The 25,067-nt window shown below is 53.3% G+C and overlaps 1 long non-coding RNA gene across 2 annotated transcripts in view; it reads left to right on the forward strand.

Moving 5' to 3' along the window:
* LOC101678265 overlaps nucleotides 1-20,544 on the forward strand; it is a 28,106-nt gene extending 7,562 nt beyond the window's left edge. For both annotated transcript variants that reach the window (XR_006603896.1, XR_199892.3), the window contains exons 5-7: nucleotides 15,946-16,153; nucleotides 17,299-17,458; nucleotides 18,987-20,544. This is a non-coding gene — a long non-coding RNA (uncharacterized LOC101678265). The remainder of the gene's footprint in view (nucleotides 1-15,945; nucleotides 16,154-17,298; nucleotides 17,459-18,986) is intronic.
* Nucleotides 20,545-25,067: the final 4,523 nt, after the last annotated feature.

The following is a 25,067-nucleotide window of genomic DNA, read 5'->3' on the forward strand; positions in this document are numbered from 1 at the left end:
TTTGACAGACAGGGATCACAGGCAAAGAAGCAGGTAGAGAGAAAAGGGGAAGCAGCCTCCCCGCTGAGCAGAGAGCCCGATGCGGGGCTCCATCCCAGGGCCTTGGGATCATGACCCGAGCAGAAGGCAGAAGCTTTAACCCACTGAGCCACCCAGGTGCCCCCCTTCTTGGTGTTTCTAAGACTGGCCTTTCTTTAGTCCTCTTTCCAAGATCAGACTTCATCTTTCCTTGCCCGGAGGGTCTGAGCTGGCTGGAGACAGGTCTTCCCCTTTAGTCTTGCCCTGTTCCGATTCATCTTCCTCAGTTGTCGGATGAGCTTAGGTCACACACAGAGCTGGCTGTGCCCCTGCTTTACTCGCAGCCCTCTGGGGGGCTCCTTGGTATTGACAGGACGAAGTCTGGGCTCTGAGGTTGGCATTTACACCTCCACAGCCCGGCCCTTTGCTCCCCTCCAGCCGGCCTTGCCACTGTGTGGTCCACCCTTTCCTTGATGGAGTGTACCTACCACATGCCAGCTGCGAGGGGAGGGTGGTGGCGGGGCTGAGAGCAGGGTGCCTACTGCTGGGGGAGGGCGAGAGAGACGGTCACCAATCCGGGGTCACCCAGTCTGGTATGTTTCATGATGGGATAGCATGGGGTAAGGAGTGTTTCATACCAGATGATGGACATGCTTGGCCCCTTAGTCCTGATAGTGATTCTACATCCCTCCTCTGTCCCCTCAGACCTCCCTGAGTTCTCCTCTGCACCCCTTCCATGTCCTCCTAATCGGTCTCCTACCCAGTGCCATCAGAACTTCCTTTCTAAAACACAAATCTGAAGATGGCTACGGGAAACATCCAACGTCTTTGATTGAGCCCGAGACCCTTCCCAGTGAGGGTCTTTTCTTTGGCCCTGAGCTCCCCTTCCCTCCTGCTCTCGCCCACTAGCCATGCTCCACTGCCGGTCCGTTCCCAGCCAGGGGCGTGGGAGCGGGCTCTAGTGGTGGGCACAGAATGGCCGGTGAGAGATGGAGACAGGAGCTGCTGAGCATTCTTCAGCACATTCTGCAGTGAAGGGGAAACAGGAAAACCAGGATGGGAGCTAGGGAGAGGCGTGGTGAAGAATGTAGCTTGTTTATTATACCATGGGCATCCTGTCCAGGGTGACCTGGGGGACAGGGAGAAATGGGGTGCAGAAAGAGGAGACATCCAGTCTTGGACTCTTGAGAGAGGTGGGATCCAGACCCCATGTGGAACAGGGGCTCTTGGGCAGAGTAGTGGCCTTCGTCCACTCCTTGGGAGGGAGGGAGCAGAGGGGGGCGTGTGCAGGTGCAGGAGGCATGCCCGTTCCCCGATGGAAGGTTGAGGGAGTTCTGATTGCTACTATCTTCTGAGCAAAGCCTGAGACCCCTGAGGGTGGGGGTGGCGAGGGGTGTGGGGAGAGGAGAAAGGACAGGGCATCTGTGTGGGAGAACGGGGTTGTGGCGGCCAAGGCAGCTAGCTGCTCGGCGGCAGTGCTCCTTTGAAATTTGAGGCCGTGAATTTAGAGGAAAGTCAGTTTGCTTTTTCTGCAGCGGTGCGCTTCAGAAGGGTACAGGTATCACGTAGGTGCATGGCTGGAGGGCACTGAGCTTGGGCATGGTGTCTAAGTGTGTAGAAGGAAGGGAGGACGCTGGTGTAGGGTGGACCTGAGCACAGCCGATGCGTATTGAACCTGAGACAGTGGCGGTTGGTGGCCGGAGGGCTCAGTGAGGCCAAGGGAGAGTGGTCTGGAAGAATAGCTGGGAGCAGGTGGTCCCAGATCGGGGGCTTGTAGTGGGTATTGTGTAGATGGTAAGGAAGGTCTGGGTGTGATGCCCATGGCCGCTGGGTGGATAGGATGGTTGGAGCCAGGCAGGTGGAGGAACGGAGAGGCCTCCCTGTTGGATGGATCCTCAAAATGGACGTGAAGTCACCCAATGGGGACGGAGAGAAAGCCGGTGGGCGAAGGGGCCCATTAAGTCTGCTGTGAATGCAGGGTGCGACCCGGGGGATAGTGGGTGACACTGCCGCAAGGATGGTGGTGAGAGGTAAAGTCAGTTGGCATGGAACTCAGAGGAGCTGGGGCATTTGAAGGGGGAGGACTTCTTAGAGGGGATCCACCTCACGTCCCAGCCCTAGGTCATGTGGGATACAGAAGAGACAACAGCCTCTCCTGGGGAGCAGGTGGGAAAGTGGTGTGTGGTGGGACAGCCAGTTAGGGCAAGAAGTTTGGAAATGGGTGTTAGGGATGACAGGCTCTGAGTCCCTGGTGCGGAGGACGGGTTGCAAAACCTCCGTCTTTGTGTGGGGCTCAGATGCTGCTCTACGAAGGAATGCACCAGCCCCACGCTTCTGGTTCCTCAGCAGCAAAGTGGCATAATCATGGTCACGAGCTAGTGAATGATAAGGATGTTTTGGGATGAGGGTGTGGGCCCAGCCCCGGGCCGGTCAGGTGGCTCTCCCGTCGGTGGCACCTCACCTGCGGCTGATGGGCAGGAGTGCCCAGCCAGGCGAACCCAGCAGGTGGCGGTGGGAGGTTGTTGGCCCCGCTGGCCTGGGGAGGCCCCGCCCTCCACTCTGCCCAAGTTTTGCTGGTAAGAGATGCAGCGTATTTCGAGGGCGATTGAACACCGGCTGCTCTGTGACTTGGCAGGCGCTCGCGGCGCAGGTGCGTGGGTCACTGTGAGGTGTGGGGAGGTATGCGGAGATGCAGCTCTGTGCTGGCCTGGAGGCAGGAGCAGAGGGCACGGGCCAGAGGTGGGACAAGGCAGGTGACTGCACTGGGCGTTGGGAAGAAACCTCAAGGCGCCAGGCTACATGGGAGAGAACCTTTGCATTCTTTAAAGTAAATTAATTCGGACTGGGAGTCCCTAGCCTGTCAAGATGGGGGAAATTCGACCTACGGGCACTGGTTTCCATGGAGATGCCTACTGGCCTCGCCCTTGCAGTCCCTTCCCAGCCAGCTTTACTGGAAGCTTCGCCTAGCACTGTGATGCCTGGGGCAGCCAAGAACAACCCACACCGCCTTTGCCTGTCCTTTTACAGATGTGGGGACGGGGGAGACCCACAGGGGCCTCACGCTGCTTAGTCTGTGTGGAATGGCTCACCTTCCCATCCCTTCTTTCTTTATCGGGGGCCAAATCACTAGAGGACGCATCACGAGCCCACTTCCAGTCAGAAAGGGTGGTTGGTGCTGTGGGCAGGAGAACAGTCCCGACACTGAGGAGTGACAAAAGACTTCTCAGAGGAAGCAGGATCTGACCAGGACCTGGGATGATGGGCTGGGTCTGGGGACAGGGAGAAGGGAGGAGTATTGCTGGGGAACAGAGCAGCGAGGACAAAGGCGTGGCAGTAGGATGAGCTTGCATGTTTCCAGATCACCGAAGCGTCTAGCCTGGCTGCTGGTGTTGTAGCAGGACTTAGGTGACCCCCTTCCTTAGACCTGAAGCTGGTTGATTGGAGAGAAAAGGGGTCCTCATCTGGACCATGCGGGTGTGCCGTTGGGCTCACTCTTGGCTCCGTTTGTGTAAATAAGGAAAATGAGGATCAGATAGAGGATTTTGAATTCAGTTGTGTGCCTCCCTCGGCTCACCTGGCTATGGACAAAGCAGGGAACCATGTTGTGTTCTCCTAACTGTGCCATGAAGAGGGGAGAGAGGGTGCCCTCTCATCCTAAGGGTGGCCCCCAGGAGACTGATGGTCGTTCGTTCTGAGGGGCAACAGACAAAACTACCAAGACAGAAGCCTGCTAGGACCCCAGCTGCCTGGCCTGCCTTGGATGGATCCATTTCCTTTCTGTCTTCCGTCAGTCACTGCTAGCAGGAAGGGTCTGGCTGGCCCCCCTGCACATCCCTTCTCCTCCAGAAGCCTGTGCTTCATCTGTTGCCTCCAGCCTGCTGGGACACCCCCCCCCCCCCGCCAGCCATGGATTCCTGCTTCTTCAGTGTGATTGAATCTTCTTCAGCATAAACATTTCAGGATCTGGGAAGTGTCTTGACCAAGTCGCTCACTCACTGGCCCCAGCCCCATCCTTTAGCCAACTTTGGGGTCTGAATTCCCCACGTGAAAGCAGACATCCACCCAACAGCCCCTGTGATGGGCCCACTAGGGCTCTGAGTAATGGGAGCTGCCATGGACTGACCCACCAGCAACTGTATTCGTGTATTTGTCTCCTTACCCTCTCTGCATCAGGATTGGAATTGTTGGTCTATTCAGCCCAGAGAGGTTAAGTGACTTGTTGAAGCTCTCACAGCTTGTAAGAGGCAGAGCTGGGATTAGAATCCAGAACCCTAGGACTCCAATGCCTAGGCTCATGCTGTGTGACCCATCCCTGAGACACCCACCCCTGGTTGGACCCTGGGATCCAGGGACACCCCACATCTCCTCCCGTACCCCCCTCCTGGAGTAACCCCCGACAGCTAGGGGCTCTATAGTCCTTATTTTTTTTTTTTTTTTTTTTAAAGATTTTATTTATTTATTTTTTTGACAGACAGAGATCACAAGCAGGCAGAGAGGCAGACAGAGAGAGAGGAGGAAGCAGGCTCCCTGCTGAGCAGAGAGCCCGATGTGGGGCTCTATCCCAGGACCCTGGAATCATGCCCAGAGCTGAAGGCAGAGGTTTTAACCCACTGAGCCACCCAGGCGCCCCTATAGTCCTGAATCTTAAAGTACCAGGGGCCATGGCCCAGCAAGGATGGTCAGACCCACCGAGTGGTCTCTCCACGGTGTCCACGGGAGTGGGGGTGGGGGCTCCTTCCCTGGCTCAGGCAGGCCGGCGTGCACCGCGGCCGTCTCCAGGCAGCAGTAGGATGAATACCTGATGGTGATTAGCTAAATCATAACATTGCTCATGCCATGCATAAGTAATGAACCAACTGGTGCCAGGCTGCGCTGAGCGGCAGTGGGCACCCCCCCACTTACCCCCCCCCGCCCCCCGCCCGGAGAAGCCACCACAGTGCTGCCTCCCTGTGTTATCTGGCACGTCAAGGGCTGCGACAATGAATATAGATTGACCTTATTATAGCAGCCGGCTGCTGATGCTAGGCGCAGCCAGGCATACTTTGCACAAATTAAAGGTGTCAGCATGTAATTTACGGTTCATGGCGAAGAGGGGTGCGGGGGGCGGGGAGGCACGGGACAGGTAGAAGGGAAGGTGGGCCGGCTTTGGGGCGTGCACCAGGAGCCCACGCACTAATGACAGGAGGTGCCGCCGACGGGTCATTTCATCCCGGTTTGCACGTTTTTGGCTATTCCCTGCTCAAGGGGAGCGGCCCCCTCTCCTGAGTGCCCCCCTGCACCCTCCGCGCATCCCCCCTCCCCAAGCTCTGCGTGCGTGCGTGTGTGTTTTTCAGCTAAATTACTGGTTTTACCTGAAGAGCGTAAAGTAGGTGTGCTAATTTACGGCTCGGCAGATCGAGCTGCAGTGTGGGGCGCTGTCTGGGAGGCCCCATAATACAACACCGTTTGACTAACACGCCCGAGAGCAGCTTGACATCTCAAGTTGGGCCTGTGATTAAAGTGGTAGTCTTCCTCCCCCTCCCTCTCCCTGCTCCAACGCGGGGAACAGATTAAACTCGAAGCAATAGATCTCGGTTTTCTTGCCATCCCACTGATATTCACAGTACACAGTTTGACACAAAGAGTAAGTTATACATCACAAACAACAGCCTCTGCTCTTTACCGTCCAGAATTAATTTTCCATTTGCTAAGCTTCCTGCTTCTCCGAGCCCATTTTCCTGCCACCGAGCAGGGCTCCGTTCGAGAAAAGGCAGGGGAGGAAAACCTCAGGTCAGCACTGGAAAGGGCTGGCTAGCTTAGCCCCTGGGGTTTACAGATGAGGGGAGCAGGTCCCAAAGTGGGGCGGTGACTTCCTGCCATCGTCCTGTGTGCTCCTGGCAGCGGCGGCGGCTGAAAGCCCATCTTCCCATGGCTGTGTCAGGCACGTCCCCCCCCCCCTCCCCAGCCCTGCGGAGTGGAGAAGGTGGGCGGGGGTGTGGAGGAGCTGGGAGATTGCCAGGCTGCCTGAGTAGCTGATTATTCTCTGCTTGCCTTCTACCCACTCGACAACCAGCAAAACTCTCTCTGCCCTTCTCTGAGCCCCGGGTGGTGGTGGTGGTGGGGGCACCTTTAGGGACTGCTTGGTGCCTCTGGCTGCAGCCTGGGCTTGGTCAATGGCAGGCACTGGAATGAGATGGGAAGGTGGGAGGAGAAAGATGGGTCTTTTCCCTGTTGCTTCTCCCTGCTGTGATGCTGTGGCCCTGAGAATGGCCACCACCCTCTGTGACTGCAGTCTTGGGGGGCAGTCCCTCTCCCAGCACTCTAACTCCCACTGGGGTCTGGCAATGCCATCTGCCCCTGCCTCTTTAGGTGTGGGGCTCCAGTGCCTCCTGGCACCACAGAGCCTCGGGATCCCCCTTCGGGTCCCCCTGACCCTATGTGCCTCTGTCAGCAGCCCCCTCCCTTCCTGCCCCTCCCATGGAACCGTTTGTGGGGAATTCTTTTCCTGGGAATTCCATTTCCTGCAGGACAGCACCTGGCATCATTTGAAAGGTTCTGGAGAACTCTGAGCAGCACCTCTTCTTTGTGGAGGACCCACGCTTGCCCCAGTCCTCTGCCTGTAGGCACACAGCAGGTGGCAGGTGTCCGAATCTCCCATGGCCGCCCTGGAAGTCAGGAGCCCCCCAGGAACCTTCCGGCATGAACCCAGCTGTCCTGTCGTGGCCTCTGACTGCCCCCTTCCACCAAGCCTTGTGCTAATTGTTGCACACTACACCTCGGGAGAGTTCACAGAGGCCACAAGCTTGGGACTTGCTGGCTCAAGGGCTGAGCTCCTTTTTCGATGCTGCATGGAAGGTTTACCTTCCCGAACCCACGTGGGGCACACACGCTGACAACAAGCACAAATGACTTTAAATGTCTTTTGGGAGTACTAAGATGAGCGTGGGTGCGAAGGCAGGGCCAGGAGTGATGAGCTCTGGAGGTGGCAGATGGGGTGAGTAAATCAGGGAGGGCCTTCCGGAGGAGGTAAATAAATACCGAAGACGAATGAGAATCTGGATGGAAGCACATTCCTGGGACAGGATGTACAGAACCACTGGGCTGGGCAGGGGTTAGGGAACACGGATCGAATATGGACTCCCAGCCTCGTCTCTGACTTACTGCATCAGAATCTGTAGGGGTGCAGCCCGAGACCGTTTTGTTTTGTTTTCTTTTGAGGCAAATCTGATATGCCACTGCCTTGGGAAGCACAGCCCCCCCTCCCCGATTTGTACAGGGAAATGTACAAAGGAGGTGGGGCCAGGCTTAGGGGCCCCAGGGACGCGATTCCACGGCCGGAGCTTGAACTCAAGCTCCCAGGCTCCCAGCACAGTGCCCACCCCTCCACTCATCCAGGGGACAGGGTGGAGATGCAGCCCCCAGACCCTGGTCTCACAGTAGCCCGCCTCCCGTGACCGCTCCTCCTTCAAGACAGCGGGGGGGTGGGGGTGTTGGTGGATGAAGGTGGTGGCAAAGCGAGAACGCTCCTGGAATAACATGACATTTAGAAATATGAATCAGCTGGCACTTTCTGTTTTCTCCTCTGCACCAATTCCCCCCACCCCCACCCCAGCAGGCTCTCTCTCCAAGCTGCAGGAACAGCAGGCCTGGACAGCCAGGCAGGGAGTGGAACCAGCAGGGGGCCACCCACTCGGAGGAGTCGTCGAAGTCTGAGATGATGGTACAGACCCGGGCTCCAGGCCAAGCGCTGCCCCTTCTTGCTGTGCAACTTTGGGCGAGGGATGACACCTCTCTGGGCCTCAGCCCTAGGACACTCCCCATCACTCCTACCATGTGAGGAATGACCCTGCAAGTCTTGCTCTGTCCCCAACCCCCTCTCTGCCCTGCTGTCCTGGAATTCCACAGCTAGGGTTCTGTTCATTTGGTCCCTGAATGACTGGAGTGCAGGATGGGGCAGACGTGAGGGTGCCGGGGGGAGGAAGGATGCTGGACGTGGGACAGCCAGGCAGGGCTAGAGAATGAAAGGCCAGTGGCTCAGACAGGTGTCTTGGGTCCCATCTTCCCCATTTTTCACTCTTGTCAACTCAGGAGCAAGGTTTTAGGGGCAGGGGGCACTCCTCCCACCCCCCTCCGGTCCTGTTAGCTCCTGGCTCCATGCCAACATGTGGGTTGGGGACAGTGAGCAGCTAGTACCCTTCATGATCTCTAAAACGTGAAGTGGCTGGGCATTCCTCAAGTCTGGCTGGAACAGCCCTGCTGGCATTGGAGCCTGGGCTTCTATGTCAGCCTCCCCAGCCCCTGCAGCGGCCTGAGGAGGAAGGCAGCTCTGTGTGTTTGCACCCTCCTACCCCTGGGTCAGTCCTGACTCCCCCACGTGTCCCCGCAGGCTGATGCAGGACTGCGTGCCCAGCAGGTGCCCCAGGGACATCTACTGCATGGAGTCAATGTACCCCCAGGGGGCCCTCTCGGTCCTGGAAGGCATTAGCTTGCTTTCAAGACCGGCAACCTCAAGCTGGGTTCCTTCCTGGCCCTCAGTGACCACATCTATGAAATGGGGGTGGTGATTCAGCTCACAGGTGGAGGAGCCCTTTCCGCTCTTGCCCTCCTTAGGTCCCCAGCTTCAGGAGGAGAATGGGTCAGAGTGTGGGATTAGAGCACAAGATAGCTGAGTCTCATTTACCACTACATAGGTAGTCCCCCAGACAGGACTGGCGTGTAGTAGGTGCTCAGTTCCTGTGTATGGAGGGGACAGTGGAAAGGAAGAAAGGGAGAGAGGGAGAGAGCTGGGGTCAGGCTAGGGTATGTAGCCTTATCGCTGGCTCCTGCACAACCCTCCTCCCGAGGAAGGTCACCCTGAGAGGGATGATGGGGAGGGACCCTGGAGGAATCTTCCCATAAAACAGAGCTCCATTGTAGAGACTGGGGAGTTGTGCTGCCATTTTCTACAACCCCCCTTCTCGGTGGAATGCCCCAGCCTACAGCAGGGACTCGGAGCTGAGCACCCCGAGCCCTGAACCTTGGCAGACCACCCACCCCAGAGCCCCACTGAAGGATGTGTGAGTTCTAGATCCTGGTCTAGGAAGGGTGGGGTTGACCTGGCCACGGAGTGAGGGTGGCGTGAGGGTGGTTTGTTGAGGAAAATGTACCCTGGAAGCGGGAAATGTAAGAGTAGGGAGACTGTCTATGTTCAGGGGCCCGGGGCCCATCTGTGGGTCCTCATCTGGTTTGTCACCTGCCACTAGCTCTTCACCATTGATCAGAAGTAGACGTTTGCTCCCCTGTGTGCGACCTGACACGTGGTCAGAGCACTCTGTCTTGCCTGGGGCTTGTCTCCACCAACATCCTGGCCAGCCCTGCTCCGAGCACAGGCAGGAAGTGCCCTGAGTTTCCTCTGTAGGTGATAGGGCTGCCCTGCCCTCAGCTAGCTGGGTGAGTTTACATCCTGTGATTTTGTTTTCAAGGCACACTTCTTCTTTGCTCTTCGTCCCCCCCTTTTTTTTTTTTTCTCGAAGGCCCTGGGGGAATAGGAGATGGCCCAGAAACATTTCCTTTCCCACCCTGGGACCCAGAATACTGTTCTCCAGGGCTGCAGGGTCTTGGATGGCCTATGTTGGGTGGGGAGGCCATTGGGACAGGGTGGGCCCTGACTTAGAACCGGAGCCTCGGGGGATTCTAGACATAAGAAGAAACCTCAAAGAGCTACAAGCAGGCCATTGAACTCCTGAGGAAGCAGGAGACCCAGAGATGCCACACAACTCACCCAGTGACTTAACATTCCTTGTTTCTTAGAAGAGACAATGAAGTCTGCCCAGGGTTGTGTCATGGTGGGGCAGATCTTGGCCTGGAATGCCGTTCTCTGGGCTCCTAGCTCTCTCCCAGACACTTTGCTGGTACCTCCATGTGCATGATTATTTATAAAGTAACCGTAATTATCCCTGCTCCACAGATGAGGAGCTGAAGCTCAAAACAGTGACATACTGGGCAAATAATTTAACACCTTCATCTCTACTGAGATCAGATGCCACAGGTCCAGTGGGTCGGGGATGACGCAGGGGTCAGCTCCTCCAGGAAGCCTGCCAGGAGTGCTTCCTTCTCCAAAGTCTTAATGAACTTATCTTGAGGGACAGAAAAAGAAAAGAAGGAAGGAAACATTCATGAGATGCCCACTCATGGCCAAGTACTGTGCTGGTGCTCATGGGGTCCCTCGGGACCACTCATTTTACAGATGAGGGTGCCTAGGTTCAGGTTCAGAAGGCTCAGGCCCAAACCCTGAGTGGGCTAACTCCCAAGTTCGATGTGCTTTTCTCACTTAGTCAACCCCATGGTTTGTTATTCTAGAACTGATTTCTCGGTGCATGTCTCTGCCTCTCAGCTCTAAGCCCACCGACTCAAGATTCTGTGCTTCTGTGTGCATCCCGTGGCGGACACGTGGTCTGGCCTCAGGGGGAGTCAGCGAGACGCAAGGCCTTGAGAAGGTAGAGGGGGCACAGGTCCTGGAGCAGGCAGGCAGGCTTCAAATGGCTCATCTGTCACTTCTTAGCACCGTGACCTCGGGTTCTCAGTTTTCCTCTCAGAGCTCTAGCATCTTTCATCTCTAACACGGCGGGGGTCATAACCCTGAGTCCCAGGCTTACCATGTGATGTCTGGGGGAGTGATGAGCTGTGAGTGTCAAGTATGCGGCATGGCACAGAGAGGGTGCCCAATATAGAGCAGCTTCTGCTCTCATCAGCTCCCGGGGTGCACCGCGTGTCCCCCACTCCCTGCTCTGACCTGGCCTTCTGGTCCTGGAGGAATCCTGCTTCCTCTGCTCCCCATGTTCTAGCTCTGGGCACCCAAGGACCTGTTTGTGTTTGTGTCGCTAGCTGTGAGTGGCAGCTGTGATCATGTTCTGCTTCTCAGCTGTTTACCCTGAGAGCCAGACTGGGCTCCCTGAGGTCTCTAGATGCCCAGAGGGAGGCAGGGAACTCAGTTAAGGTTCTGGTCTCTCCTGGCCTGCCCGGAGCTGAGGAGGAGCCCTGGAGATGGTCTCCTGGCTTCACAGCAGGGGATGGGGGCACAGTGGGCATTGCCAAGGGGACCAGAGCACCACCCTGCAGACTTGCTGCAGACAGAGGATGGTCATATCTCCATCCCCAGGATGGTGGCAGCCAAGTCCCCAGGCAGGGTGGAAGAGGGGGTGGGGGGGAAGGAGATGAAGACAGTCAAGTCAGCCATCAGGAAAGTGTGAAGGGCAGGGCCCGTCTGCATGGTCTGAGCTTCCAGCTAGTTCCCCCACCCTTGGTCTTAGGTGGCAGGGGCTCCTTTGGGTGCTCAAACCAAGCTGACCTCTCAGATAGGATTTGGGGCATATCTGAGGCAGGAGTGTTGGTAGCTGTGGGTTTTCTTCTTTGCACTCACATCTTACCTGGAGAGAGGTGTAGAGGGGGTCAGAGAGTCTTTCTGGAACTGTAGCTTCCATATCTGTATCTGTATACCCCCGGCTGAGGCTCTGAGTCTGATCTTGAATAAGGACATTCCTTTTTACCTGGGGGCTGGTGTCCGTTTTCCAGGGCTGGGTGGTCCTCTTTTATGATCTCCAAAGGGGATGGTCCTCATTCCACTGTTTCTCACTCCTTTCTGTCTCCCCCGCTTACTTTGGAAACCTCCCTGCAGAGACTGTGGGTTTTCTTTTGGGCTGGAACCCCAGTGCCTAGCCCTAGAGGGGTTCAGTAAGTCTCCTCTACAGGAATGGGAGGCTCCGTCATCCGGCCCGGCTGGATGAATGATGGCAGAAGCAGAGGAAAGTTTTAGAAAGTTTTTCTGACCGTCCAGGGGTGTTCACGACACTCAGCTTGTTAGATCCCCTGCATAAGCCGCAGCAGGACCAGGTCCACAAATGAAGCTTCTTGAGCCCTGGAGGCAGGGGGCATCCCAGGCCAGATGATACCCCTGACTGAAGGGACAGCAGCAGGAGCGTGTCCCCCTGCCCTGAAGTTGGATCAGTAGTGCACAAAGGGGTCACATTTCCACCTGGGAATGGAGCTCAGGCTCCCGACGCAAGACCATAACTCCTAGGGGGCAATAATCAATAGTAAGTGTACATCTCTATGGTAAAGGCCAACAGATGAGGAGCTGAGGCCCAGGGTGGTGCCCTGGCTGGTGCCCTGGCTGGCTGGAGCTCACACTGTAAATTAGAAGTGGCCTTTGGGGGTGGGGGGTGCCTGATTAGCTCAGTGGGTTGAGCCTCTGCCTTCGGCTAAGGTCATGATCTCAGGGTCCTGGGATCGAGCCCCACGTCGGGCTCCCTGCTCAGCGAGGAGTCTGTTTCTCCCTTCCCTCTGCGTGCTCTCTCTCTCTCTTAAATAAAGAAATCTTTAGAAACCAAAAACAAGTGGTCTCTCTTGGCTTGCCAGGTGGAGTGGGCAGGCCGGAGAAGCGAAGCTTGCCAGATCTCAGAAAGAGTCCTCAGGAAAGAGGGCCAGCCTGATCGCCTAGAGTCTGTTCTTGGAGCCCCTGGGCAGGGGGTCAGTGCAGGGAGGAGCCAAGAGCAGCCGTTCTAAGCATTTCAGCTCTGGCCTCACTACCAGCTACCCAAAGATGCACACGTATTTGTTTACTCATTATGCAGGTTCAAACGTAATACTATGTTATGCATACGATGAAAATGCCCAAGGACAGACGTTTTAAGTGAGATTTCAAAATGTAAAAAATGATCTTGTTCTTTTCTTCTCATGGGCCTATTGCCGTGTCAAGCCCTGGGAGTTATGCACCCCCTTTTGGGGAGCAGAGACTAAGAACATCGGTTTTGGAGCCGAACAGACCTGTGTGTGAATCCAGACTTTTCTGGTCATTGTCGATGTGGCTTGAGGCCAGCTTCTGGACCTGAAACATTTAATCCTCTGTAAAAGGGGATAATAAATCTGAGTTTGCTGTGTGGCTTCAAGGAGATGATGGGTCCAGGGCCCAGCAGGCTGCAGGAGCTCCCATATGGTAACTATGGTGATGATGATCACGACGGGGCTTGCCCTTTCTTGCTGAAATTAACAAAATTCACCTCCACGTACCACGGGCCCACAAGCTGGTTTTCTGTGCTGGCCGTGATCGCAGAGATGGCAAGTCATGACCCGGCATCAGTGGGGGCAGGGGGGGGTATGTGTCCCTTCGCTGAATCCCACGGCCCCAGAGTCTCTGTGGACAGCCGGTCTCGGGACCTGGCTCAAGTAAAGCCCGCTTGGCGTCCCTGCCAGGTGGGGCTGAGCCGTGGGTCAGATGTCAGCTTGCGCCGTATTCCTTTTAAAATAATGGAAGTGTCAGCTTGAGTTCACGGGCTGGTCATGGTTTCGATCCCTCCCGAACTTCATAAGGCAAGTCCATGAATTATACAGTGCTGGAGCAGACGGCGCGAGGTACGGAAGCATCACAAGCCGGGCTTAATAAGGACACTCCTGCTATTCTTGGAAGGTATTTGCAAGTCAAAAATATGGTGCATGGGGATCTGATGTCGACTTCAGATTCTGAAGATTTCAGCTGGGTCAGCGGTATTTTATGTTAAATCCCATCAACAAAAAATAAAGACACGACGAGGGGCTCCGTACTTTGCTTTCTTTTTAATTTTCATTTTTTGGTGATAGCACATATGGTCTCATGGGCCTGCCTCCTCCCTCCCACCTCATCCGCCTACCCTCCAAGTAGTGTCAACAGACATCTGTATACTTCCACAGACTCACGGTGCGGAGGGAACAGTCCCTTGTTGAGGAATGAACACGTAAGTATTCATTCCTACCAGGGCGCCCGAGTGGCTCAGTCATTTAAGCGTCTGCCTTCAGCCCCAGTCATGATCTCAGGGTTCTGGGATCGAGTCCTGCATTGGGCTCTTGCTTAGTGGGTAGCCGGCTTCTCCTGCTCCCCCTGCTTGTGCTCTCTTGCTCTCTCTCTCTCTGTGTCAAATAAATTAATGAATAAAGCTTAAAGAAAAAAAACCTGCTACTTAAAAAAAAAAGTATTCCTACCATTGAGAGTTTTGTGCTAAACGGGGAGACTATTAAAACTTTTCTATTTTCTTTCATATTTTTTCTCCAAGATTTTATATGACTGATACCTGCTATTCTGCAAAATATGTGTGTATCAGTCATTAGAGACTCAGTGGAGAAGGAGGAGAGAGAAGAGAAATGAGGATTTTACTACTTACCAAAAACTGGGGACTTATATCTATTAAAAAAAAAAAAAAACCCAAAACACAACGAAATTGCAGTTGAGAAGAAAAACCACAGTGAAAGTGGGGAAGCAGGTCTCTTCCAAGGAGGGTAGCCTTTTGTAAAAACCCAGATGCAGGTCCTGGAAAATGCAGGGTTCCTGCCTGGACTTCCCTGATACATCCACACATGGGTTTGTTTACAAACCCAGTATTTGCAGGGAAAGGCAAGCAGGCATTCCATGTCAGAAGATGAGGGAGGATCAGCAGCAGGAACATCCAGGACGCCTCTGTGTCCCTCCTTTCCTGGCCTTTGATGACCACAAAGGACCACAAAGGACTTTGTGAACTCACTTCCTTGGAAACTGGAAAGTCAGTAGCATCTTCATGTCCCCAAGGGCCTGGTGTATTTGGCAACCGTCAAGTGTAAACCCATGGGGGCCACCGGGAGCACATTTATGGCAGCAACAAAGTGCAGGAACCATTGGTGAGTCAGAAACCTTGGAGGCTGGCAAAGGTCCCAGTGCTCAGAAGAAGGTGTGCCGACCAGCACTTCTCCAACAGAAATATGCAGAAGAATCCTCTGGGATCTTGTCCAAATAAATACGTGGTTTCTGGGAAGGATCTGAGATATTACATTTCTAAAAGAGGCCAGGTGATGCTAATGCTGTTGGTCCATAGACCACACTTGGGGTTGTGAGGATGGAGACTGGGTTCATTCTTCCAAGAAGTACATTCAGATACGTGCGTGGCAGCCCTGGGATCTGGCACTGTGATGGGGATATGGAGATGTCAACACCTGACTTGTGGCTTCATGTCTACTTCCAGAACAGTACCCTAGATGGTTGGCCCATGTAGGATGCAGGTCCCGGGATGGTGGACAAGTTAGGGGCAGAGGACAGAACACTGGGCCAAGCAGGAGAAGACCTGGGTTCTCCTGGGACCAGCAGGCTCTACTACTTTGCTGTGTGACACTGGGGAAGCCTGTCATAGCTTCCTTTACCCCATCTGTGTGGGGTGAGGGGACATCCCTACAACATTCCATAAAATTGAGTAGGGTTGATACTCCATGGCTGGCCAATGTCCCAGATAATAGCAGCTGTGGAAAGAGAACCATAACTATGGGTTCAAATCATGGTTCTAGTAAGAGTAATGTGTCCGTGGGCAACCTTGCTCATCTCCATGAGCCTCGGTGATTAGGACATTGACTGGGTGACCAATGAGCATGAGCCCAGGCCATCTTGAGAGATGGGCTCTGCTCCCCTGCCCTTTTTCTTTCCTCTTGGGGTCCCAGAGCTGGCTTCCCCAAGATCAGACAGGACAGCTTCAGCCCTGACTGAAACAAGCCTCCTGTCCTGGTCTCCCAACCAAAGCCTTCCTGTGTGAGGTCCTGGTGGGTTGGTGTCAGAGTCTGCAAATCTCCCAGGATAAGTCTGTCCTCATCTGGCTTGTCTTCCAGGGAAAGCCAGCCTGTGGAGGAATGCAACATCTCATCTGGGCCAGTCTGACAGATAGATCTATTTCTCCACTGCATGTTTTAGTGCTCCAGTAGAAATTGGAGTAAAGCCCCTGCTCCCCTTAGGGATAGTGTGAGCCCAAGGAGGACACTGAGAATGCAGACTTGCTAAGCAACCATAGTGTCTGCATCCCCCTGAGGCTTTTTTTCCCCAAATACCTTCTTTCATAGAACTCATTCGTCTCTCTAGGACCTATTTCTCCATCTAATAACAGCCCTGATTTTATTTAGGCTTCTACCCTCCCTCACTTTGGTCCATAGGTCTGGTTGAGGCTCAGTCAGAGCTCTGGGAGTGGATGTACAAAGCAAGCCTCGACCAATTGGAACATGCCCTCCTCTGGCCACAGTGATTGGTTCAGTGGGCTTGGCCATGTGACACCAGCTGGGCCAATCCGAAGGAGTCTCTGGATATTTGCTGGACATGCGGTTCTCGGTTCCAGCTGTCATCCATTGTTGCATCCTTGCCCTGGTAAGGCACACTTGTCACTATCTGTTTCCCCTGGTGTCTACTAAGATTTGCCATCTAGTCTGGTCTTTGGGCAGTTGTTCCCTCCTTGTTGACATGGGCTGGGACACAACTGTGTCCTCCTCTGATCCCACAGGACATCTCCTATTGCTGTCCATCCCCTGGGAGTCTCTGCCTCCCCAGTAGCCCTGCTGTTCTCTGCAGGCGTCTCCACATCTCCACGTCTGTTTTCTGCACCAGTCTGGGTCCGCACGTTTGAGATCCTCCACTGGATAGTTTTACTTCTCCAAAGTTTGCTTTCACCCAAAGGCTCCTCCTTTTTTATTCCTCGAACTTGTCAGAGGTTCTGGCTCTGTTATTTCCTTTCCCACTGAGATTTGAACATCAAGAAGATTCGGGAATGTGGCTCCGTCTCCCAGCCTCCCACCTTGGTGAAGCTCTGTCCCACTCTTTTCTCTGCCTCCCACCCATTCCCACCCACCTTGCGTATCCATAGGTATCTGGCGGTCTGGCTTCCATTTGTCCTTTTTCCATTCTGCATCCTATGCCCCATTTCCTTCAGAGTTTTGTTTCCGGTTCTAAAAATTAGGCATTTAGAACTTAAAAGTAGTTCCTGCAAATCACAAATCTTAGCTTCCAAGAGCTTGTCTCTGCTCTGAGTACCAAAAACCTGTTTTGAAGTGGAAAGAGTTGACTGTTTCTCTTCACACCTCGCATTCCTGATGTAATAATCCTAATCTTTCTGGAGGCAGAAGCACCCTTAAAGAAACGTCCAGAGGTGTGGGAAGCATGATCACCCTGCTGTGGTATCATGGGTATCCTCGGCTCCCTGAAGCTTCCAGAGTTCTCTCGGGGTCAGGAAGAACCGGTTTTGGAGTCAGGGCACCCAAATTCTAATCCCAGTTCTGCTGCTTAATGGTTGCACAGAGTAGAAAAATCACCTCAGTTTTGTAAGTCTTAACTTTCCACCTCTATAAAATGGGTATTTGTTACTGTCCCATGGTCTTGCCTTTCCTGGCTAATATACTGAATTGGGGTTGATTTAGAAAAGGTAACCTTGTGTAGTGGGGATTCCCTGGGCTTCCACTTGTCATCGTTTTCGTCATTGTTGTCATCTTCTTCTTCTTCTTTTGAACGGTTTGCACAAGGATCTCTGGGATATCATGGCTGGAGAGAGACAAATATACATGTTGGATGCTGGATTTGTCCATCTGGCTTCCCAGAGCTCAAGGAGCCAGGACTCATGGTGGGAAGGACCACGGGAAATAAATGAATGATCTCCAGGGCCACTTGTCATTGCTGGGTAAGGTAAGTGCCAACTTTACAGAAAGATGTAAGATGCTTCTATTTATTTAATCACCACAAATGTCACTATTATCACAGATGACATTAATTTTTAGGAGAAAAGGAAGAAAATATGTTACATTTCTGTTTTGTGCATATGCTGATTGAATGAAAAGTTTATACCAGATGCCAACTTAAAATAAGGACATAGAAATATTTAATTGTTTGTATGTGTATATACATTTCTGTACACACAGTAGGTGTCAGCCGGGGCACTGGTTCTCAGCTGGGGGCCAGTTTCGCTTCCCAGGGGACTTTTGGCAATATCTGGAAACATTTTTGGTTGTCCTGGATGGGGGATGATGAGTGCTACCACATCAAGTGGGTAGAGGCCCAGGACATTGCTGAATATCCCATGATACCCGGGACAGCCCAGTTCTCGCGCCCAAATGTCAATAGTGCTGCGATTGAGAGCTCCTGGCAGAGACGTATGTGTGAAGGCAGGAGTCTGGAGCAGTGTAGATGAAGGATGTGGAGCTCTACACCTTCCTTCCATGGACCACTGACACATCTTCCAGCCCCATCCCAACTGACTTATGGAGAAAGAACACAAGTCCCAGGCCAGGGAGAGGCTGGACCTTGTGGCCCTTATGAGACACAGCCTCTGCGTTCCTGGGGCTGCACACGGAGGCAGGTACAGCTGTCCTGTTGGTTTCTCCTCTGATTTACAACTCTCCGGTGATTCATACCTAGTGGGGGTGTGGCCACCTGGGCTGGAGGTAAAGGGGAAGGGAAGCAGGGGAACTGGAGAGGAGAAGCTAAGCTATTTTGAAGTTTTATGGAGATTTGTGAGTATTTGCATACCATTTAAACCATTGTTCCCAAAAGAACTGGTTAGATATGGTTTGTCTATAGATGAAGACACCGAGATACACGGCTTTTGGCTCTATGTAAAGTATTTGTTTACATACATAAATTTACACACACAAGTAACAAAGCAAGACATTTACTACCCTAACAGCTAGCACCGGAATTCCCTAAGGAATAGGCACTGGCCTCTTCTTTTAGGGTACCTTCCTCAGCCCCAAAGTTTGGAAGGATGAAAGGAAAAAAAACCCCAAATTTCCCAGACTCCCTTGCAGCTAGAGTTCTAATAGTGAGCTTGGTGCTGCCAGTCAGATACCATCGAGCTGAGCTTTGAAAGTCGAAGTGAGGCCAGCTTCCTATCACGTTTAGCCCATGTCTGTGGGTTAGCAAGGTTGGGAGACAGGCCACTGGTTGCCATGTCTCTGTGTCTAAGTGGCTGCCTTGTTGGAGCAGAGACAATCAGTGGCAATGGCTTTGCGACCCTGGCTTCTGATCTCCAGACTGAACACACAGGGTCCCTGATTCTCCACCTTCCTGGCCGGTCCAGACGCAGCGGCCGTCTTTGTAGTCAGCTCAGTGCTGTCCGTAGACATTCCTGGAGGCCAGGGGGTGGGGGGGGCCCTCCAGCCTTTCCTGGGTATTGCTTTGTTTTTAATCTTGTACTCTATTCCTTTCTGTTTCAAAGAGTGTGCTGATTTCTGTTTCCTGCTGGCTGACACAGAGCTTTATAAAGACACCACAGGGCTTGCTGAGAATGACTGGGCCAAGATGCAAGATGCGGGTTTAGAAAGCCACAAAGGAGGGAGAATGTCTCCAGTCAGCACTTCTTCCTCAGCTTCTCACAGACGAGGGGACCGTCCCTTCTGCTCTGTACCCCAGGCTGGCGAACAAAGGCCCAGGCTTCAAACTCTGCGTTGGGGGGTGTTCTCTCCCAGGTCGTGCAAAGCGCAGGCTGGCCCCCCGAGGGAGAGCCCGCCCACCTCCAGATGCCTCCCATGCCTCATGCTTGTCCTGGGCCCACTCACAGGTCTAACCTGGGGGCCTGGGCGACCTCAGCGCTGAGTTTGGAGACTTCTCAGCCTGCACACATGCGGTGGCCTGAAGAACAGTGTGGAAGGACCTCCTCCAAGGGCTCTCCAGTCTGCCCTGCACTGTGCACTGTGCTTGTGAGGCTGCGGTTCCCCAGGGAACTCCACTCCCTCGGCTGTGCCATCCTTGACCTGGCCTGCTAGGTAATGGAGGACTTCTGGTCCCAAACTTAAAATGGGTCTCATTAGCTACTTCCCTGTAGCCTCATCAGGCACCCTGGGGGAATAGCAGCTTGGGGCATTACTTTGCAAGCTTTCGTGCCCAGTGCCCAGTTGTCAGGTTGGATGAACAGAAGCATGGCGTGCGAAACAGTGGAGGGGAGACTTCTGTGCTACTCCAGCTGGTCAGATACACCAAGAGAGCTGCATGTCCACAGAAAAACCAAGGGGCCCAGGCCACTGAATGGGGAGCAGGCGGCAAGGACTGGGCAACACACCTGTGTCCAAAAGGTGCTCAAACTGAACAGAAAACAAGGAAATGTAGACTAAAGCAGAAGAGCAAAAAGGTGCTTTTCACACCTGTCAGATGGACCGTCCCAGTACCTGGGACCAGAGCGGGTAATCTCTCTCTGCTCTCAGCACCGGCCATGCTGTTAGCTATAGGAGAGCGGGAGGGCATTGCCAAGGGCAGAACCAGTGTGTTTTGGAAGGAAATGAAAGCGGGTTCTTCTCCTTTAGGTTCATAACGGCTGTGGAGCTAGTGAGAGGGGTGGGATGGAGTGGGTCCTGGCATCATTTTCCAAGCTCCTTTTCTGCCTCTAAAGCTTGCTGTGGGGCTCAAGGGACTGGGTGCTGAGTCCTGCCTTGCAGGCGAGGGTGCAGTATGGTGTAGCCCAGAGATTCAGCTTTAGAACCTATTCCCATGGACGTACTGTTCCCTTTGCCCGGGCTCAGGGGAGATCCCACACTGTGTGTCTGCGCAACCCTGGGAACTCCGGGAAATGCTTCTACCATGGAGATAGGATGCCCGTTGGAAACAGTCTGTGGCCTCGGAGCATGTACTGATCTTCCCTGTTATTACTGACTGGGAATGGGTGTTGGTGGGTTTTTAAAAAAAATATTTTATTTTTGTTTATTTATTTGACACAGAGAGAGAGAGAGAGAGAGAGAGAGAGAGAGAGAGCAAGCGCACACACAAGCAGGGAGAGCAGCAGGCAGAGGGAGAAGCAGGCTCACTACTGAATAAGGAGCCCGATGTAGGGCTCGATCCCAGAACCCTGGGATCATGACCTGAGCCGAAGGCAGACGCTTAGCTGACTGAGCCACCCAGGTCCCCCTGGTGGGATCTTTATCTCAGTCGAGTTCCCAAACTCCAAACTGTCCTGATAGCCAAAGATTTTTATAACTCACCTGGTAAGTGCCAGGCTACAGTGATGTGAGGTTAATTTAGGGTCTTAATTACCTACTGTATTATTTCATTATTTACTGTAAATATTTATCTGTTTTCCTATAGAAATATTAGTGTGTTGGATTACAGGGTGTTCCTCGGAACACACCGGTGTTACATAATCAATTTGTATGCACCGTATATTTTTCCTGGAACCCCACATTGCTGAATGTTGAGCTGTCTGGCCCTGAGATCTATTATAGTGGGCCTATATTATTTCTATTTTATGTACAAAGAAAACTCAGGTGTTTTTTTTTTTTTTTAAGATTTTATTTATTTATTTGACAGACAGAGATCACAAGCAGGCAGAGAGGCAGGCAGAGAGAGAGGAGGAAGCAGGCTCCCCGCTGAGCAGAGAGCCCGATGCGGGGCTCGATCCCAGGACCCCGGGATCATGACCTGAGCCGAAGGCAGAGAGGCTTTAACCCACTGAGCCACCCAGGCGCCCCAAGAAAACTCAGGTTTTAAATCCTCTGTTCTGAGAACAAGGGCACAGCGCTGAGACCACCCCTCCACCCAACCACAAATTCCTGATTGGACCAGGTATGCCAAGATCTTTGCAGAGCCCTCTTAGTTATTTTTGTAATAAACTTCAAAAAGGCTTTCTGTGTTTTGGATATTTACTGTTTCTGGATATAGTGGCAAGCAGAGATTTATCCACAGAAAACCTCGAGTTTAATGAAGGCTTTTTATGGCAAATGTGTTCATGTGACTAAAATAGAATAAACTCATGGGTGTTCCTCCTCGTCGTCCCCCTCCGTGTCATCCCTCTCTCACTCCAAACCCTTGCTTATCCCGTGCCCCTGCCAGCACTTCCCTCTGGTCCATTCATATTCAGTGTAATTAGTTCATTCAACAAACACATACTGAGTCCCGGTTGCTGCTGACAGCGTGGTAGAAGAGGTTTTATGGTTTATTAGAAGCACACCAGGCTGCCAGACAAAAGATTGCGGTCCTGGTGCTGCAAGAGTTTGAAGAAGGCCTTTCCCAGCTCTGGATCTCAGTTCAGCCATGGATGAAGTGAGGGAATAGATAAGAGGATACAAAAGCTAACCACCAGCTCACCCAGCCATCAGTCTGGAGGTGGAGAAACTTCACACAAGTAGGACAGAAACAATAAAGGACTGTGGTCCTTGGCATAGTTTGACCAGGGCTCTTGATTCAACCCTCCTCTGGGTAGCCTTTTTAATCTTCAGGGTGGCCAGCCTCGTGATCACAAAAGGGCTGCCAGCAGCAACTGTAGCCACAGATTTCACAGCCAGGGAGAGGGAGGCGGGGTTATGTAAAGGTGTTAAGCACAGCTACCAAATGGATGGTTTCAATCCAGTTTTGCTCTGATTGAGCCTACACTAGTTCCAGTGGCTCAGGGCCTGACCTGGAGGTTATTAAATATTTTGAGCATGGCCCCTGGAAAGAGTGTCACTTCTCATGGTCGTTAAGCAGAGGTTTTCCAACTGATGGGCTTAAGTCTAAGTTACCAGAACCAGTCCCCATGGAAGGGGGTTTAGGATGGTCTAAGTTGGTTTGGAACAGTCAGGCCTGCCCCTAGAGCTGGGGCTGAGGTCAGTTCTGCTCATACGGCATGGTTCCTATGTGAGGGGGGTAGGAATGATGAGGGTTTCCGGTTGCACACAGGGCTGCGGCTTAAGTGTCCTCTACCAGCTCTGAGGTCCCTTCCTACTCGAATTTTCTTTGCTTTTGGTTTTCCACCCTGTGCACAAGACATTGCAAAGCCTCCCTCCCCCTGCCTGTGTCCTCACCACCCTCTTCGCTTAGTGAAGTGACTCGGTCTGGGGACCGCTACCGCTGTTGGAGGTTCCGCCATCAACTTCTGATCTTCCGAGAATGTTCCCTGACTCTGAGATGAGAAGGGAAAGCCCAGATACGCAGCGGTGCTGGTTTGCGGTGTCAGCCTGGGCTGGGCAGGGAGAGAGTCGTGGAAGGTAAAGACATCTGGTTGTCTGCAGGGCCTCCCCTCCGCCTGGCACTCAGACGGCACTGAACACATGAGTGGTAATCAGCTTTTCAAGTAGAACAGTAAGAAGTGGCTTGTTTTCAAAAACTCAGAAGGTGACGTGGAAAGTACTCCTCCCCACCGCGTCCCTCTGATTCCCAGAGTGAATGAGTTGCAGCCGTCCTCCTACCATGGGTTCTCCTGGTTATGTCTGTACGTATCCCAGAGGCATCAACAGCATTTACATACGTGTCTGTGTCTATAAAACGAAATCCTTCATAATGTGTAGACTACACAGGGATTACAGTAGAAACCAACATTTGTCAAATGAATAAACGAGTACCTAAAATGAAACGGGGCATCTGATTATGTGCGGCTCAGAGGGATGGAGGTTACTGTTCCCTATGCCCTCCACGGTGGTCAGCCAGGAAACAGAGCCCATGGAAACTCCGGTAAAACACCCATGCAACCAGGCTTGAGGTACCGGAAAGGCAGAGTGCTCACCGAGGACACATAAAAGATTGTAACTGCAAAAAGGCAGCTGGTGCCCTGAGATGGGGGGAACAAAGGAGATGGGGGTGGTGAGAACCCAGAGCTGGGAGAAGAAGCTGCGGAGCTGGGAGGCTCACACCCAGAGGAGGGGGTGCTGCCTGATGGGGGCTGCTGCCTCTGAGGGCCACATGCTGTGGCTCGTTCTCAGGCTATGACAGAAAAGAGGAAAACCAGAATGACCTGTGGCTTGGGGGGCCGTACTACCTGGAAGAGGAAGTCCATGGGATAGACCAAGTCCCCCGCCCCTGTGATGGTGACAGTGCAGTGGGTCCATCAGGAAGTGGACAGCGAAGGGCCGGTGCAATTTGCAGAGTTCCTGCCCGGCATCACCCAAGTAGGGAAGAGAAGGATGCACTTGGAGCTGAGAGGCAAGTGTATAATAACCCGGACGCCTTGCTTCCGTTTACCGTGGTCTCAATGCAAATTAGAGAAAAACACCTGCTCTGGGCAGAACTGGCCCTGTGTCAGGGCGCAGGGTTTGGGGAGCAGAATTAGAAAACGATGTCTCCAGGAAGAAGGGAACCACACCAGGGTGTCCGGCTGGGCAGAAAATTGCGGGCTGGATTGTAGCCCCTTACCGCCTTCTCGATGGGGTGCACTTACTTGCACAGGTTATGACCTACACCATTGTGTCTGGGGTCTAGTGTCTGTCTGGCCACAGCACAGGGTGTGTTCTGTTGCAGGAGAGCATCACACATGCACGCACGTGTGCAGATGAAAACACGTTTTTTGCAAACACAGTATACGACTGTGGAACAGGGAAGGGGGCCCTTGTGCTCTTGTCCTCATATTCTCCACCCTTTGCGGGGGTTGGGGGTGAGCCTGGGTTATCAAGGGGCTCCTGTTGATCCCCTGTGTATCATGCACAGAGCTCCCAGGGTACCTGCCCCTTCTCAGCCTAGGAACCAGCATCTGCTTCCGCAGACAAAGGCAGAGGAAATAGGAGTATTGTCTTTGCAAATCTAGGACAGGAAGTTCTTTCCTAGGGATGGGGTGTTGGTGGTGAACTGAGATGTGTGGGCTGGGAATCTTCGGCTAGTAGGCATCAGGGAAGTCTGAGAGGCAATTTCAGAATTCCTCATAAGAAAGGTTTCAGATTGGATGGGACCCGTGACATGATCTTGTGATAATAATAATAATGATGATAATACTAGTTGACTTAGATGAGATTTTTCTGGCTCTGAGAGGGCTGCGTGAGAAGCTGGGCATCAAGTGTGCACAAATCAAGAGGTGAGGAGGCCAGCCCGGCCGGGGGTGGGGAGAGGGGGAAGCACACCCACGAGAGAGCTATGAACAAGGCTCCAGCCCATCCTACAGGGAGCTCTGGAGTGGGATGGCCCTTCACCGTGGTCTCCAGCTGAGGTAAGAAGGCTGGGCTTTGTGTCCACGCCTCAGCTGGTCATTGGCCTCCCGTCCCCGTGAGAGGGCCGGTCACTTGTGGTCCAAGACGGGTTCTGATGAGGGATGAGCTGTGAGGACTGGTGTGTTGGCTCTGAAGAGGGGATCTGGGCAGAGCACCCCAGTAGCCATCACAATAGTGAGGAGGTGGCAGTGGCTACAGCAAGCTAGAAGCCTTGTCTAGAGACCTCCCTGGGTAGTTCCAATCCAGGTAAGGAGCCCTGCTGTCCAGCCCCACTGCTCAACGTGGGAGTCACCCTTGGTCCTTTCCTTTTCCTCCTCCCCATACCCCAGGATGTCCTAGAATGTAATGGCTATATTTTGAACATTTCTCCAGAATCTGCCCACTTTCCTCATCCTTATCTCTCTGGGCCGAGCCATCAAGCC

This window comes from Mustela putorius, unplaced genomic scaffold (assembly GCF_011764305.1).
Source record: "Mustela putorius furo isolate JIRA1106 unplaced genomic scaffold, ASM1176430v1.1 tig00003972_pilon_pilon_pilon, whole genome shotgun sequence".
NCBI lineage: Eukaryota > Metazoa > Chordata > Mammalia > Carnivora > Mustelidae > Mustela > Mustela putorius.